Source organism: Propithecus coquereli, unplaced genomic scaffold, assembly GCF_000956105.1.
Source record: "Propithecus coquereli isolate 6110/MARCELLA unplaced genomic scaffold, Pcoq_1.0 Scaffold38, whole genome shotgun sequence".
NCBI classification, from domain to species: domain Eukaryota; kingdom Metazoa; phylum Chordata; class Mammalia; order Primates; family Indriidae; genus Propithecus; species Propithecus coquereli.
In genome coordinates, this window is record NW_012149507.1 from 8092680 (window position 1) to 8111180 (window position 18501).

Below are 18501 nucleotides of genomic sequence, written 5' to 3' on the forward strand. Positions count from 1 at the left end.
TTTCAAACTCCTGAGCTCAAACAATCCGCCCGCCTCGGCCTCCCAGAGTGCTAGGATTACAGGCGTGAGCCACTGCGCCCGGCCATGGCCTGTTTTTATCAGTACCTCACGCCAGCAGGACTTTTGTGCTGCCCCGATATTACCATTCTGACACGGCATAGGCTGGGGGCTGTTTCTCTGGAGATAAGTCAAATAGAAACTGTTATTTTATTTATTTATTTTTTTTGAGACAGAGTCTCACTGTGTTGCCCATGCTAGAGTACAGTGGCATCATCATAGCTCACTGCAGCCTCAAACTCTTGGGCTCAAGGAATCTTTTGGTCTCAGCTGGGACTATAGGTGCAGGCCACTGTGCCCATGCCCAGCTAATTTTTCCTTTGTAGAGATGGGATGTCACTATTACCCAGGCTGGCCTCAAGCAATCCTCCCACCTTGGCCTCTTAAAGTACTAGTATTACAGGTATGAGTCACCAGCAGACACTGGACAGTGGGCATCGACTGTGGGTATGGCACAGATGGCATCTGCAGCACTCACGCAAACTCCTCCTGAATGCTTTTGAAAATGTTTATTATTATTTATTAACAATATTTTACTGTATTCTTCAATTCTAGGATGCCTCCTCCTAACACTTCTAAAATTGGAACGCCTCTTATAATTCACAGGACATCTTTCAATGGCTGTTGGCCAGCTGGAGGCTGTGAAAGAATTTTCCTTGCCTGTGTATGAATGACCTTGGGTGTCATCCTTGGTGGCATGACCAGCCAACTGCAACCTCTTGATGTTTCCAGGCAGAAAGGTATTTAAGAGTCATGGCCTTAAAAAAACTTTCAATTGATATCTACTGGGGAGAACAAGGAAGCACTAGGGTCAAAACTTGCAGAATGTGTATCAGCAGCTTGGAAGAAAATTCTGCAGGTAACAAAAGACCAATCATCTTTTTAGATTGAACCACATGAAATTGCCATCCTTTGGTCAAAAACAGTCAAATGAGCATTTTTATTTGGTTCCACTTATAAGAAAAGTTGCATCTCTAGCATTCTCGATGAGGACTGTGTGCAGAAACATGGGCACTGATGAGTATGAATTAAAAAGTAATCCGGAAGAGTTGGATTCTGAATACAAAAAGTTTTAGGACTACCTTAGCCAATTTATTTTATTATATATTTTTTCCTTCTTTTCATATAAGATAAGAATAATTTTTTTTTCCTTTAGATAAGGTTTCACTCTGTTGCCCAGGCTGCTGGAGTGCAGTGGTGCTATCATACACAGCTCACTGCAGCCCCCAACTCCTGGGCTCAAGCGATCCTCCTGGCTCAGCCTCCCGAGTAGCTAGGACTACAGGCGTATGCAGCACGCTCACCTAATATTTATTTATGAGTGAGATGTAGTCTTGCTATGTTGCCCAGGCTGATCTCGAGCTCCTGGCCTCAAGTGATCCTCCCTCCTTGACCTCCTAAAGTGCTGGGATTATAGGTGTGAGCCACTGTGCCTGGCAGAGAATAATATTTTTTAAAAAATCCTTCCAAGTAAGTATAAAAAGCACTTGCAGAGCCAGGTATGTTTTTTTTTCCCCCATGGATCACAGATGCAGAAGGGCGTTAATCATAATTCTTGGTTCATGTCACATTTTCCTTAATGGTTTGTGCTAGACCTGTCTCTTACTTTAACTGATTTTCCCTTTTCTCTCTATTCCCCACTTCTGTTATCTCACCCATATTTACAGATATGTATCTGTTGTTGATTGTAGACATTGCAAATATCTTCTTCCATTTTATCTTTTTTTAAAATTTTGTCTATAGTATCTTTTGTTGAACGGAAATTTCTAATTTTGATGTAATTAAGTTGAGTTTTTTGTTGTTGCCTGAGAGCTCATGTTTTTGAAGTTTTGTTTAAGGAGCGCTCTGCTGCTAGGTCACAAAGATTTTCTCCACAAAGATTTTCTTCTGTTGACTTTATAGTTTTACCTTCCTTTCCTAGGTTTGTGATCCACCTTGAGTCCACCTTTGTTTATGGTGTTAGGTGGGGATTGAATTTCGTTTTCTGCATTGGTGAGTGTTTTCCCCAGGCATCTACTAAACATTGATGTGTGCTGCCACTTTTATCATATGCTCAATTTCCACCTGTGTGGGTCTATCTCTGAAGTCTCTTTCTGTTCCATTTGTCAGTTTGTCTGTTCATGAATACATTACCACTCTGCTTTTATAAGCTTTTAAATATATCTCAATATATACTAGGGTAAGTCCTCCTCTTTAATCTTTTATGAGGTCAATTAAGGCTGGGTGTGGTGGCTAACACCTATAATCCCAGCACTTTTGGAAGGCCAAGGTGGGAGGATTGCTTGAGCCCAGGAGTTTTAGACCAGCCTGGGCAACATAGCGAGATCTCGTCTCTATGAAAAATGAAAAAATTAGCCAGGTGTGGTGTTGTGTCCCTGTAGTCCTACCTACTTGGGAGGCTGAGGCAAGAGGACCCCTTGAGCCTGGGAATTTGAGGTTGCAGTGAGCTACAATTATGCCACTGCATTCCAGCCTGGGCAACAGAATGAGACCCTGTCTCAAAAATAAATAAATAAATAAATAAATAAATAAATAAAGTCAATTAGCTATTTTTGGTGGATTCTTCTTCCATATAAATTTTTAGAATAAATTTATTGAATTCCTACAAAAGTCCAATTGGAATTACATTAAATTTGTAGATTAATTTGGGAAAGAATTGAAGCAATCCATCCAAGACCATGAAATATCTCCCCATTAATTCAGCTAATTTTGTACATCCTTTAATAGAGTTTGAAGTGTTTTCCACAGAAGATTTATGAATTCTTGGTTCAGTTACTTCTTAGATACTTTGTATTTTTAGTTGTATTGTGAATAGTACCCTATTTTTAAAAAGTTATGTTTTCTAGATGTATCATTGGTTTAGAGAAGAGAGAGGCATACTTTTTCTGTAAAGGGCCAGATAGTTAATATTTTAAGCTTTGTAGCCATGTAAGGTCTCTGTTACATATTCTTCTTTGTGTGTGTGTGTGTGTGTGTGTGTGTGTGTGTGTGTGTGTTTTAACAACTGTTTAATAAATATAAAAGCCATTTTTAGCTTAGAGGGCTTACAAAAATAGGCCTTAGAGGGGATTTAGCCCACAGATTTTTGGTTTTTCAATAATTTCTGGTGTAGAAAAACGGAGTTGATTTATGTAAGTTGCTCTTTTATTCTATAACTTTGCTCGGTTCTCTTATTGGTTCCAATGGTTTGCCTGACTGTTCTGTCAGTCTTTCTACAGAGATGATCATGTCATTTGCAGATAATGTAATTTTTATATCCTCTTTTTAATTCTTACCCCTCTTACTTTTTTTTTGAAAGCCAAATTTAGCAGTGGGGGGTTGTATACCAACTTTAGTGACATTAATGTTAAAAAGTTCTGATAACCCACTGCCATTGGACCAGCCTTTTCTTTTTTCTTGTAAGGTTGGCCAGGACCTCTACTGTAATGTTCAGCAGACACTGGACAGTGGGCATCCTTATCTTGTTCTTATCTTAAAGGGAATACATCTAAAGTTTCTTTCTTAACTGTAATGTTGACTGAAGACTTCAGTATATTACCTTTACAAAGTTAAGAAAGTTTCCTTCTATTTCTAGTTTGCTATGGATTTTTTAAAAATCATAATTAAATGGTGAATTTTGTCTGAAACCTTTTCTTCATCATTTGAGCTAATGCAGTTTACCTCTTGTAGCCTACTACGGAGGTGAATGAATTTGATAATCAAATGAATTCATAGATTTTCATATATTGAACCATCCTTGCATTTTGATATAAGTTTCATTTGATTGGGATTCAATTAGCTATTGTTTTATTTAAGATTTTGACATCTACACTTGTAAGTGAAAGAGGCCTATAGTTTTCTTTTCTTATTATGTCTTGTCTGATATTGAAATCAAGATTATATGGGTCTCATAAAATCAACTACAAAGCTGTCACTCTTTTTCAAATTTTCTGATACAACTTGTATAAGAATTAACTGTGATTTCAAAGTTTGGTAGACTTCATCTGTAAATTATTTAAGGCAAGGACTATTTTTGAGGGGAGGTTTTGTTGATGACCTTTTCAATTTCTTTCATGCTTATTGGCTTCTTTAAATTTTTGATTTTTTTTCACCAATTTTGTCATTTTTTTTTTTAGGAATTTATCCATTTCATTTTGGTCATAAGATTTATTAGTGTATAACTGTTACCATTTCTGTTATTATTTCTAATTTATTATATCTATAGTTATCCTTTTCAGTTCTATATTTCATTCATTTGAATATGTTCTTTTTTCTTCATCAATCTTATAAGAGATTCGTTATATTATTAGTCTTAAAAGAAAATAGCCTTTAGTTTTGTTAAGTTTCTCTTATTTTTCTCCTTTATTTCATTGATTTCTGCCCTCATCTGTATTATAATTTCCTTCCCTATTGCTTTTTTGGATTTGTCTTGTTATATTTTCCCCAATTTTTGGAGTTGAATTTTTATCTCACTTACTTATATCCGAGGGCGCACGGGATCGGCGCAGTCAGGGCGGGGCGGCCGCAGACTCACTTACTTATATCCTTTATTGCTTCCTGATAAATTTGTTTAAAAATATAACTTTTCCTTTAACACTGTTGTAGCTGTGTCGTCCAAAATTTTGACATGTGGTACTTCATTATTATTTAATTCTAAATATTTATTAATTTTCTTTTAAATAAATTTATTTAAAATGTTATTTAGTTGCAAATCATAGTATTGTTTTGTAATATGCTTTTTAGTTTTAATGCCTATAGTATTTTTAAGTAACTATTTTGTTTTTAATTTTTGATTTTATTACTTTATCATTGGGGATAGAATTTATTGAGACTACCTTTATGGTCTAATAAATGGTCTTGTTTTATGAATGTTCCACATGCATATGAAAATAATGCATTTTTATGTTTGTTGAATGAAGAGTTCTATATATTTCTAATAGTTTAACTGTATTGGTCACATCTTCAATATGTCTTACTTTGTTTTTTCTTCATCTATTAGTTCCTAAGAGAGATCTGTTAACATTTTCAAGTATAATTGTTAATTTATCTACTTTTCCTTAGAGTTTGGTCAATTATTACTTTATTTATCTTGAGATTGCTGTTAGGTGCATATATGTTTTTGATGATTATATCTTCTTTTCATTTTTCCTTTTTTTTCAGTATATACTGCTCTTTTTTCTCTTGCGATATTTTTTTCCTTAAATTGGTTTTCTCAGTATTAACATAGCTACATCATCTTTCTCCTGGTTCATATTTATTTAGTATATGTTTATCCATTCTTTATTTTTCAATGTTTCTGTATCTTTTTGTTTTAAGTATCTCTCTTGCAGCCAACATAGTTTTTATCTTATTTTCCCAATCCAATCTTAGAGTCTCTTTTAATTGGTAAGTTAAGTAGAAAAATTCTAGGATATTTTTCTTCATAATTTGCTCACCTATTCTCTTGTTTTCATTAAAAAAAAAAAAAACTCTCCTTCTGGAACTCTTATTAGATATTGACATGTTTTCCGCCCTTCAAATCTTTTAACTTTTAAAGACATTTTAATGTGTCTTTGTCCTTTCCTGTTGCCCACTGGAGAGTTCTTTTATTTAATTTTGCTGTTTCTTTCTTCTGTTTTTTTTTAATCTATTATGTTCTTTATTTTAGTTTTTATGTATTTCATATTTAACTTTTCATCTCATGATTTTTAATTCTTATTTTTTGGTCCTAAAATATGTAACCCATTATTTCCTTATGTATATGTATAGTATTTATTTATTGATTGATTGATTGATTTTTTTAAGGCTGGTCAAGTGGAGCAGTGGGAGTGGAAAAGGAACAAAGGAATCTGTAACAGGTTGTGATCAATTAGTTGGAAACACCACTGTACTTGGACCAACCTATAGTATTTATTTAAAATTCTTGGTCCAATGTTTGGTCTGTTTCAATTTTGCTTTAGATGTTATATGTTATTTAGCTTACTGTTTGTGTACTAGAGGGAAGTTCTCAGATATCTGGTTATCTGAGCTCCTGTTCACCTGGGAATAACAGCTACTCTTTCTGGTAATGTGTTTGGGGGAAGGAATGAAGGCCAAGGCCTGGCCAGGTCCCTGTGAGTATTAGGGAGAGGGGAGAGTAAGCCGCAGCGCAGAGTGATCTAGGTACCATAGAATTACGGTTAATTATTCCTTTTTCAGGAATGATCTCTACCAGGCAATGCTGCTTCAGAAATTCTTCTTTAAACTTTTAGAAATAAGCAGGCTTGGAAGAAGCCAATTTCCTTAGTAGGTAGTATCCCAGCCATGGGGGATTGGGGTGTGTGTGTATGGCGTGGGGTTGTTAGTCCAGGCCTGTTTTTTTTTTTTTTGAGACAGAGTCTCACTGTGTTGCCCGGGCTAGAGTGCCGTGGTGTCATCCTAGCTCACAGCAACCTCAGACTCCCGGGCTCAAGCAATCCTCCTGCCTCAGCCTCCCGAGCAGCTGGGACTACAGGCATGTGCTACCATGCCCGGCTAAATTTTTCTATATATTTTTAGTTGTCCAATTAATTTCTTTCTATTTTTAGTAGAGACGGGGCCTCACTCTTGCTCAGGCTGGTTTCAAACTCCTGAGCTCAAACAATCCGCCCGCCTCGGCCTCCCAGAGTGCTAGGATTACAGGCGTGAGCCACTGCGCCCGGCCATGGCCTGTTTTTATCAGTACCTCACGCCAGCAGGACTTTTGTGCTGCCCCGATATTACCATTCTGACACGGCATAGGCTGGGGGCTGTTTCTCTGGAGATAAGTCAAATAGAAACTGTTATTTTATTTATTTATTTTTTTTGAGACAGAGTCTCACTGTGTTGCCCATGCTAGAGTACAGTGGCATCATCATAGCTCACTGCAGCCTCAAACTCTTGGGCTCAAGGAATCTTTTGGTCTCAGCTGGGACTATAGGTGCAGGCCACTGTGCCCATGCCCAGCTAATTTTTCCTTTGTAGAGATGGGATGTCACTATTACCCAGGCTGGCCTCAAGCAATCCTCCCACCTTGGCCTCTTAAAGTACTAGTATTACAGGTATGAGTCACTATGCCTGGCCAAATTTTTATTTTAATTTGGATTTCTTGATAATGAATGAGGTTGAGATGTATATACAGATATTGTATATGTGTATGAATATAGATATCTATATATGATATAAATAAAATTTGTCACTGGTATTTCCTTTATGAATTGCTAATTCATAACCTTTGCCTATTTAATCATTCATTTATTCATATTTTCATTATTGATTTATAAGATCTCTTTGTGTATGAGAAATATTGTTTCTTATACATCCTGCATATTCTGTCAATGATTTGTCTTTTGCAACTTTATATTTATGATTATTTCTTTGCTAAACAACATTCTTAATTTTTATATAGCTAAATATGTCTTTATTTTTTTTTTAAGAGATAGAGTCTCTGTTGTCCAGGTGTGGTAGCATGTGTCCGTAGTCCCAGCTACTCAGGAGGCTGAGGCAGGACGACCCCTTGAGCCTAGGAGTTCAAGATTGCACGATCACAGCTCACTGCAGCCTCGAACTCCTGGGGTCAAGTGATCCTCTGGCCTCAGTCTCCCAAAGTGCTGGAATTAGAGGTGTGAACACTGCATCTGATCTAAATATGTCTTTTATTTTTCACTTATGGCCTCTGGATTTTATGCCTCTACTTAATTTTAGTGGTGCAAATAACAAAGCCTCTGACATACAGACGAATAAGGATTTTAAACAAATTCATTATTGGATTTTTAAATTTAAAAAGTTCACAGTTGCTTATTTCAACAAATTAAGCAATTTAGAGGCCTATAAATATTCTTCCCCTCTCATCAATCTCTGAAATAATAGATGTAAACATTTTTCTCAAAAATATGTATACTTATAGAAGCTTCTGTCTCTCATGTCATCTCTGCAAGTTGTTTTTAAAAAGAAAATAGAGGCAGGGCATGGTGGCTCAAGCTTGTAATTCCAGCATTTTGGGAGGCCATGGCAGGAAGATGGCTTGAGGCCAGGAGTTCAAGACCAGCCTGGGCAACATAGCAAGACCCTCGTCTGCAAAAATGAGAAAAAATTTATTGGGTGTAGTAGCATGTGCTTGTAGTCCCAGCTACTCAGGAGGCTGAGGCAGGAGGATCCCTTGAGCCTAGAAGTTCAAGGTTGCAGTGAGCTACGATTGTGCTAATATTCTCTAGCCAGGGTGACAGCAAGATCCTGTCTCAATAAATAAATAAGTAAATAAGTAGAAAATAGAGTATTCGTAGCTATCCATCTAGACCAATATTTATAAATTAATTCACTCTTTTTTCTAAGTAAATAATATTCTGTGATATGGATGTTCCATAATTTATTTATCCATTCTCTTACTGATAGATATGCTAGTTTTTTCCCAGTTCTTGTTAATATAAGTAATACTGCGACGGATATCCTTAGATCAGTGCAGATGGGTAGAGTCCAGAAACAGTTCAAAGAATGTATAGCATTTTGATATGCCATAAAAATAATATTTCAGTTCAGTGGGAAAAAGGTGATTTGTTTAATAAATAATGCTAGCATATCTAATAATTTCTACATGGGACAAAAATTATACTTCTTTCTTATACCATGGATAGATATAAGCTCCAGATATAATAAGACTTAAATGTAAACAAGTTAAAATATTAGGAGAAGATTTTGTTCTAATGATCATCACTTTTAAATTACATCTCTAAAATATGGAAATTTAATAAACCTAATAAAATAATTTTTATTGGGGATTATTATGAGAAAAAGAGTGACATAGCTCGTACCGCTCCGAGTTCTAGAAAGTTTGTGTGTGTGTGTGTGTGTGTGTGTATGTTGAAGTTTCTTTATGGAGGATTTTGGAAATTTCATTGAGTAAGCGACAGAGGTGGTATGTTGGGTAACTAGAGTTCTTTGTTTGGCTTTTACATAGCAAAGAGTTTAGTTGTGACTGACATAGAAATATACAATTGTGGATATTTCTTTTAAAAAGGTGATTTTGTTAACGGATGCCATATTTTTCTTTTCTTTGTCCTGGATGATGAGTTGTAAATGGATCAACAAAAGTATTGATTTGCCCCACTGGCACAATAAACGAACATTTACTCTTTTAAATCTTTAGAAAGACATTTATTGCCCTAATCACTAAAATCAGTGGTTATAAATTAGGATGTTTCCTCCTAAGTTAGGTTTATAACCAGATTCTTGTTTAACCAGGAACCTTAAAGATGATCTACTTTTAGTCCAATCTCATCTTTAAATTTAGGACACTGGGGCCAGAGGGATTAACTTCTCAGAGTTAATGAAGAGCAAAGCCTGGACTAGAACTTCCCTGCTGTGTTAAGTATTCCTGATGGGGAACCAGGGCTGCCAACAAAAGGTGGCAGAAAAAGACCAGTGCCAAAGGCACTGTCTTAAAGGCTCTTAAACTGGGAATATAATATATCTCTCTGAAGATTTCCTACCATTATAGCGTACTGCATTTTGTGGGCAATAGCCACTTCCGGACACTTTCTGTTGCTTTCTTGGAGAGGGCACCGAAAGCAGATGTCCGTAAGGCAACATCCTGGCTATATATGCCCTGAGTCCCATGCTTGCATGCATTTAAACAATTTCTGAGTGAGCAGATAGGGGCAGGAAGAAGTGACTTCTAGGCCCTGATTGGGCAGCATAAAAAGATGGGATTGTGTCCCGACCCGCGGGGTAGTCAACGCGGACCCTGGAGGAGGGAGTGGGAATTGGGAGAGGCAGGAGACACAAGAAATGGAGACAAGACAGGAGTCTGATCAAGTCTCGTTTATTGGCAGTAGGGCAGAGGCTTAAGTAAGGCAGAAAGAGGAGGTAACAGTAAAGGGGCAGTGCTTTCCGAGGCTCTGGCTTTCCAGCCAAAGGGTTTCCATATAAGGAAACCCTCAGGCGGCTTTCAAGGGCTACGTCATAATGGGTAAATGGAAACTTACAAGCTCTTTCGGGGGCTTTTGCAATTGCGCGGGCTTGGTCGGCCATTTTAGTTAAGCAGGCCGATCCACATGGCTCGCGGCCATCTTGGATAAGCAGCTGCCGGGCCTCATGGCTCCGGACAGGATTGCTTGTTTCATACATTCATGTTGAATCCATCCTAAATTGTATCATTATATTATCGACTTAATTTCAGTAATATGATTATCTTAGTAGAATGTATTTCGGCTTCTTTTTTTTTTTTAATTCTTTTGATACATTTTTGAAAAAAATTTTTTAAATTTTAAAATTTAAAAATTTAAAAAATTTTTTACTTGGGCTTCTGATGCGAGGCAAATTGTGATTTTGTTCACACATAAGTTGAAAAGACATGAGATGGAGGTGCGCAGGTGGACATGTTCAGAAAAGAGACTTGGGTGTGATATCTAGTGGGGGGATAATCAGGAAGAGGTGTGGGCTTGCGTGGGGCATGGGAGGAAGCATTTTATGGTGCACACTGGGTTCCCCACAATTTGCTCTATTCTTTCTAGTAATGATGTGTACTAGTCAGAGGTTTTTAAGTTCACATGATGGTTGGGACAAAATGATATCCTATTGACTCATTAATATCTCTTTTATCAGTCACTTGCTTTCTTTTCCTGCTACTATGTCTGGGTTGTAGCCATTTATCCTCTCTTGCTTGGAAATTGTCATTGTCTCCTCATTAGTCTCACTGCCAGGGTCGCTCCTCTTCCTAGCCATTTTCTATGCTATTTCCAGTATGACCTTTCAAAAAATGCAGATTTTATTCCACTACTTCCTTGTTTGAAACTCTTCGGGGCCTCCCAACTGTCTGCAGGATCAAGTTCAAAATTCTTAGCCTGGTAGTTAACGTCTAGCCTCTGCCTTCTTCTCTACCTATTTATCCCATTGCACTTCTCCTGTTGCTTCCATATTTCATTCAGACATTCCTTGAATGTCCGCTATGTGCCAGGGAATGTGCTGCATGCCAGAATATAATGGGAGCAAGACAGTGCCTCCAAAGGAGGACCACTTGCCATGACCATTTGCATTGACCAACTCTTCTGGTCTCTGTCATAAATTTAGTAGAGCAATCTCAAACCACCCACACTTATATGATGCTATTATTCACCCCATATCATAGCTTAGTATAGTTTGAAGTAAAAAGATCCTCGTTTAACACAGCTAAGAGAATAAAAAGACAAGCCATGAATTGGGAAAAATATTTGCAAATCATGTCTGATAAAGAACTGTTATCCAGAATATGTAAGAGTCTCAAAACTCAATGATAAGAAGACAAACAAAGGAATTAAAAAATGGGCAAAAGATTTGAATAGACACTTCACCAAAGAAGACACGTGACTGACAAATGGACAAATGAAAAGATGTTCATCATCATTAGTCATTAGGGAAATGCCAATTAAAGCCACAGGGAGATATGGCTACATGCTTACTTAGAATGGCTAAAATTAGAAAACAAAACAAAACAAAAAATCCTGGCCAGGCGCGGTGGCTCACACCTGTAATCCTAGCACTCTGGGAGGCCGAGGCGGGCTGATTGTTTGAGCTCAGGAGTTTGAAACCAGCCTGAGCAAGAGTGAGACCCCCGTCTCTACCAAAAATAGAAAGAAATTAATCGGACAACTAAAAATATATAGAAAAAATTACCCGGGCATGGTGGCACATGCCTGTAGTCCCAGCTACTCGGAAGGCTGAGGCAGTAGTATCGCTTGAGCCCAGGAGTCTGAGGTTGCTGTGAGCTAGGATGACGCCATGGCACTCTAGCCCAGGCAACACAGTGAGACTCTGTCTCAAAAAAAAAAAAATCCTAACAGTACCAATTGCTGGTGAGGATGAAAGACAACTGAACATTGCTTTTCTACATGGCTGAGGGGAATGCAAAACAGTGCAGCCACTTTGGAAAACAATTTAAGTTTTCTCAAAGTGAAACTTTTATTTACCATATCACTATATAATCACACCTCTAGATATTTACCCAAGTGAAGTAAAAACTTGTGTTCACACAAAAACATTTATGCAAATGTTTAAACAGCTTGATTCATGACTGCCCTGTCTTAGTCCATTTGTGTTGCTATAAAGGAGTACCTGAGGCTGAGTAATTTATAAAGAAAAGAGGTTTATTTGACTCATGGTTCTGTAGGTTGTACAAGAAGCATGGCATGGCTGGGCGTGGTGGCTCACGCCTGTAATCCTAGCGTTCTGGGAGGCCGATGCGGGAGGATCGCTCGAGGTCAGGAGTTCGAGATCAGCCTGAGCAAGAGTGAGACCCTGTCTCTACTAAAAATAGAAAGAAATTAGCTGGACAACTAAAAATATATAGAAAAAATTAGCTGGGCATGGTGGCGCATGCCTGTAGTCCCAGCTACTCAGGAGGCTGAGGCAGAAGGATTGCTTAAGCCCAGGAATTTGAGGTTGCTGTGAGCTAGGCTGATGCCACGGCACTCTAGCCTGGGCAACACAGTGAGACTCTGTCTCAAAAAAGAAAAAAATAAAAATAAAAATAAATAAATAAAAGAAGCATGGCACCAGCATCTGCATCTGGTGAGGGCCCAGGAAGCTTTTACTCATAGGGCAAGGCAAAAGGGCAGCAGGTGTGTCACATGGTGAGAGGAGGAGGAAGAGAGAGAGGAGGGGGTGCCAGGCTTTTTTATTAATAAATAATCAGCTCTCATGGGAGCTCACTCATTACTGCCAAGATGGCACCAAGCCATTTATTAGGAATCCGCCTCCATGACCCAAATATGTCCAATCAGGCCCCACCTCCAACACTGGGCATCAGATTTCAACATGAGGCTTGAAGGATCAAATACTCAAACTACAGCATACCCCAAACCAGAAACAACCCAAATGTTCTTCAGCCGGTTAATGGTTATACAAACTGTGGTACATCCATGACATGAAATGCTACTCAGCAATAAAAAGAAGTGAACTCCTGATCCCCAGAATAACATGGATGAATCTCAAGTGCGTTATGCTAAGTGAAAAACGCCAGGCTCTAAAAGCCATGTACCGTGTGATTCCGTTTTTATGACTTTCTGAAAGAGGTAAAACTATAGGGACAGAAAACAGATCAGTGGTTGCCAGGGGCTGGTGGGAACAGAGGAGTGGTTGATTACAAAGCCTGGGAAATATTTGGGGTTGATGGAACTGTTCTATATTTCAGTTGTGGGAGTGATTACATGACTATGTCCATTTGTCAAAAGGTACAGACCTGCACACCAGAAAGCGCAAATTTTAGTGTATGTAAATTATGTCTCAATGCAAAATAAATCCTTGTTTAGGTATAAGAACCAATGAGATGTACCTGTGGAATTTCACCTTCTTGTAGTGCCTCTGCCTGTCATTCTGCATAGAGCTGTGCTGTAGAGTTGGGGACATCTTGGGCTGTGGGTGTGCCACGGCTTCTAATCCTCTCCTTCCCTGGGGAGCAGCACATTTTGCCAGCTGAGAGAGTCACATGGAGCTACATATTCCTATCCAACCTTTATCCACCGACCCCTGCCTCCTTCAAGTTCAGGAGCCTCTTGAGTCATCTGATGGTTCATTTATTAAATATAAATTGTAAATTCATTGGTCATTTAAAAAAATTCCACGAAGTTAGTAACTCAGACGCGTTCTAGGGATTACACTGGCTTTCACATACAAATAGATCTTCCAAGGGCAATGAGTTAGCTTCTCCAGGCCCTTAGCTTAGAACATCCTTCATTGTGCTCACTGGGCTGCCTTTCTCTACCCTGCTATTTGTGGTGTCTGCCGCAGATTCCAGGGAAGAGCCCTCACCGATAGGAAAATGACGCATGTACGCTTGTGTCCCACTGTCAGGCTGTGACTCTGATTTTTGCTTCAGGAAATGTGACCATTCTAAATACAGCCTCCAGGGGCCGTTGGGCCTAGTGATGGTTCCAAGGATATCTTGATTCCAGAGCAGGCAGCAGATGTGCTTCTTCCTTGATTTCCTGTTTTCTGACAACTGGTTTGAATATACCGGGTGTCAGGAACCCAGTAAGAAATGAATGAAAATATAATTACAATTTAGTGAACTATAGTGGTAAAACATTAGCATTTCCCCAATTTCCCAGGCTCTTTCTTGATTACAATGAAAAGAGAAGGGGACTAGTTCTTGAATTCTAAATTATGATTATTTTTGGTTTTAATTTCCTTGCTTTAATCAAGTAGAATGTTCATCCATTTTCTCCGAGGTGAATTTTAGAAGTTCCCAGGATGCATCAGGATTCAGTTCTATTGGAACAAAATATTTCCAATCTTAATTCTTTCTACATAAAATAGGACCAAGATTACTCTGTGCAAGTAAGCAAGAGTGCCCACTGTCCCAAGCAGCAGAGAAGAGAAAGCAGAGAGGTAGAGAGGTCCCCTTCCCGACCGTCTGCTTTAATGACATGGCCGGGGGGGGGGGGGAGCAGAGGCCAAGATGCAGCATTTCCTGGAGCCCCAAGACCTCGTCAGAACCTCCTGCGAGCACTTTCTCTTCCTGCAGTGAAGGCCAGCATTCTTGCACAATTCCACACTGACCCTGCTGCACACATTAATTTATTTTTCCTGAATCCATCTTGTCAAAAAAATCCCAAGGCCAGTACCCTCACTATTTTCAAGCCAACCTTTCACCCCAGTGTTTCCCAGTGATGTTCTTAAGGAAGAGAGAAATTTGGTTGGTTTCTTATCAGCTGATTAAACTGACCCAGGACGGGTCACAGGTAATTCTGCAACTGCTGCCTTCATGGGCCATAAGGTGATCCAAAGTTTTTTCAAGTAAGCCAGTGAGATGGCAGCTCTGAAGGAACCCACCAAGTGCCCCCCTGAACACTCTCCTTGGTCCCCTATTGTCCCAGCGTCTCAAGGCTAGCTTCATCCCATCTTTGCCAAGAAAGTTTCTCCAAGCACTAACTTTCCATGGTCCGTGGCATATTTCCCCCCGCAAGGTTTAAGCTCCTAGTTCTATTTCTTTGGTGAACTCCCATGGTGCCCAATATAATACCTCACATGTACATTTGCTCACAATGCTTGGGACTGTTCTGCAGTCCGCCTGGGGCTTGGAGCCTGTTTCATCTTTTTTAGAGCATAGATCTAATTGTGGACAGGTAGGCATCTTTCAGCCTTAGGGGCTCTAACCTCTCTGTGAGTCTTGGCTGGGTGTTTCTAGATGTTCACTCACTCCCACTCATGGTATATTTTCTTTGCCTACCTGTATCTGTCTCTGCCTCCCCAGGTTTTGTACCATTTAGTGGTATTGACAATGATAATGATTATGGCCACAGGAGAGTTGAGAAGCAGCATAGTGTGCATTCTGCAGAAAGACTATCTTGGTCCACATTCTATTGCTGCTGCTTATTAGTTGTATGACCTTGGGCAAGTTGCCTGACCTCTCTGTGACTCTGTTTCTCATCTGTAAAACAGGGATAATAGTCTCTGTTTCATAAGGTTATCATGAATTAGAAGTGAGTCAATGTACGTAAAGTTCTTAAAACTTAATATGTCATCTATTATTATTATTATTATTGGTGGTATAGCTACCATTTTTTGCATGCTTACTAAGTGTCAGGCAATAGTAAGAGTACCTCACATAGTTATTTTGAGATGAGTTATCCTTATACTCACTTATATGTAAGGACACTAAAGCTTAGGAACTCACTTAGATCATTCCACTAATAAGTGATAGAACCAGGATTCAAACCTAGGGCCATCTGTGTCTGAAGTCTTGCTCCTAACCAGTTTGCTAATACAGCTTCTCATATTAATGTGGCTAATCACAAATATGGTACATATAGTATATAACTACAGTTCTTATAGCTAATTTTCTTTTAAATCTAGATTTGGAGAGAAATGCAGACACCCTGTTTTTTTCTCTTCTTCCATGACCTCTTTTCTCCCATTGTGGTTGGCAAAAATACCTTGCCAACATCTTGGGGTGAAGGAAAACTGAGGCAACCATCTCAATCACAGCTTTTGAGGTCTTCGGGATGGCTGGATTCCTCAGGGAGTTGGGCATTTGTGAAGGCTGAGCTACGCGGGGTTGGAGGAAACTTTGGATGGCAGAAGAGGTTTGGTGGTTATACTTTTGTCTTTATTTCCAAATTGCTTCTATGACCAGTTGATCAAGTTGTCTAGATTTCGAGGTTGCAGCCATATCTGATGCCCATGTCTATACTCTAATTAGCTTGTGGTATCTGGCATAGGTTAGATAGACCTAGGATTAAATGCTTCTTTCTGCGCTTATTGGGCAAGCCTAGAAAGTTATTTAACGTCTTCGAAGTTCTCTGAAAAGAAAGAAGAACAGTCGATTTATCAGGTTTGGAGGGAATTAAAAAATACATGTGAAAGCTTGAAGTAGGCACTCAAGAGGTGTTTGCTTCTCTGGTTCCAGTCTGTAGCCAGAAATGTCAGCAAGACTTTTACAATAAATAGCAGAAGGATTTTTTTATGTTATCAGACTTAGCCATTATCACCAAGTAGGAAACATTCAGTGTGTATCCTCCAGACCCACATCATGGTAATCGAGTGCTGGCCAAACGCTACGCTAGATGAATTAAATACCTATTGATCTTGGTAGCTACCATGTAAGACGGGGATCTCCACCATTTTGCATGTGAAGAAACTGAGGTTCAGAGAAATAAAATTTGCCCAGGCTCACATAGCGAGTTAGTAGCAGAGTCAAGATTGATCCATCCGACTAAAGCAGTGCCATCCTTGTGTGAAAGAGATAGAGCAAACGTCATTTGTCAAATGTTTGTTAATCATTTGATATGTGTTTGGCAGTTTTAGGTGTTATGTGTATAATGGGAACTTATACTCTAGTTGAAAAAACAATCACCGGAATATTGCAAACTTAATAGCCTAAACTCTCCCCCTCTCTCACCACTTGAAAATTATGGATAAAATATAACAGACATATCTTCAATTGTATAACTGAGCTCATAAAAATGTAAAGGAAATACCAAAGTCCCAAAGAAGAAGAGGACACTGGAGAACAAAGTGATAAACTTTTAAGCTGATGTTGGGGCTGTTTTGGGGACGGGGGGGTTGGTGGTCTCCTTAACCCGGAAGTGTGGCTTGTAATGCCCAAGGAATGGAGGGTTCTGAGACCTGCGTAACTCTGGTACACTGTCAGTGAAAGGATGGAATTGAGGAGGGGAGATTAATGCCTCAGCAAAGTAGTACAACAAGGGAACTCGACCTAGGATCTGGGTGGAATAAGATGTGTTTTATGAAAATCCGTAACAATGAGTCCCTCACATGGGTTTGGGGTTTAAACCAATGCCACCCATGTGGTCCGGGAGCCCCCAAAGTCAACTCATTAATGCAAAATAGTGTGTTGATGACATTACCCCTGGAGTACCTGGTAGAAGCAAATGCAAAACTGAGCTGGAGGGATATACTGTCAATCCAGGCTGCGCAGGGGTCATACAGATAAAGCCCCGTAGACTATGAGCTCACAGTGCCAAGTCACAACACATACACACACACAATGTGCTGTGAGCCATCAGCAACACACATGGTGGTTGTGGAAGACGTCATGGAGACTCTGTGGTTTGAACTTTAAAGGCTGAAGTGGTCTGGAGTTGGCTGCAAGTGGACAAGCGGCATTCTTGGTGTGAACAATGACAGGGAGGTCGGAGGTCGGTCTTTACAAGTCATGCTTAAGGATGGCCAGTGGTTGAGATGAGCAGGAGGTGACAGTTTTGTCGAGGGGTCATTGAGGGGTAAAACTGAAATGTTAAATTGAGGCCCAGTTGTGAAGGACTTTGAATGTCTTACCGAAGCATGGAGTGGTGACGTGATGAAAGTTTGGAAAGTCTTTCCAGACTGTCTGGGAATACTTAGAAAATGCAAGGAAGGCGTTAGAAAGGAAGACCAGGATCTCCATCTGGTGGGACGTGTGGCACGTAGGGAAAACAGACAGGTGAGGGAATAGCCCGGCTTGGAGATTGAGCTGGAGGAAAGCATGTAGATCCCCTCTAATCCAGAAGTTTCCAACTGTGTCCTGCAGAACTGGAGCACTCCTCTGAGATGGCCCGGGGTGGGCGTGGGGCAATGTGAGAGAGAACACTTTGCTTATTATATTTCACACAATTTGGCTTCAAATAAGCTTTCATTAGAAAAACGAATTTTGTAGCTTTGAAAAAAATAGAAAAGCTTTTTTAAAAGACAGACTTTATATTTTAGAGGAGTTTTAGGTTCACAGCTAAATTGAGAGGAGGGCACAGAGTTCCCGAGCACCTCCAACCCCGCACACACACAGCCTCCCCAAGACCAGTGTCCCCACCAGAGCGGGACATGTGATATGACTGACAAACACACATTGAAGAGCAGAGATTTAAAAAAAATTATTTCATTTTATTTTTTAAAGCAAAGGAGTAAGCTAAGGCCTTAGGCTAAAACATCCCAGGTGAGAAGGTATTGGGATGAAGTATTATAGTTCTCCCTGCAGAGAATCATGTACAAGGTGCTTAATACATAATCTTCTTTTGATAACCA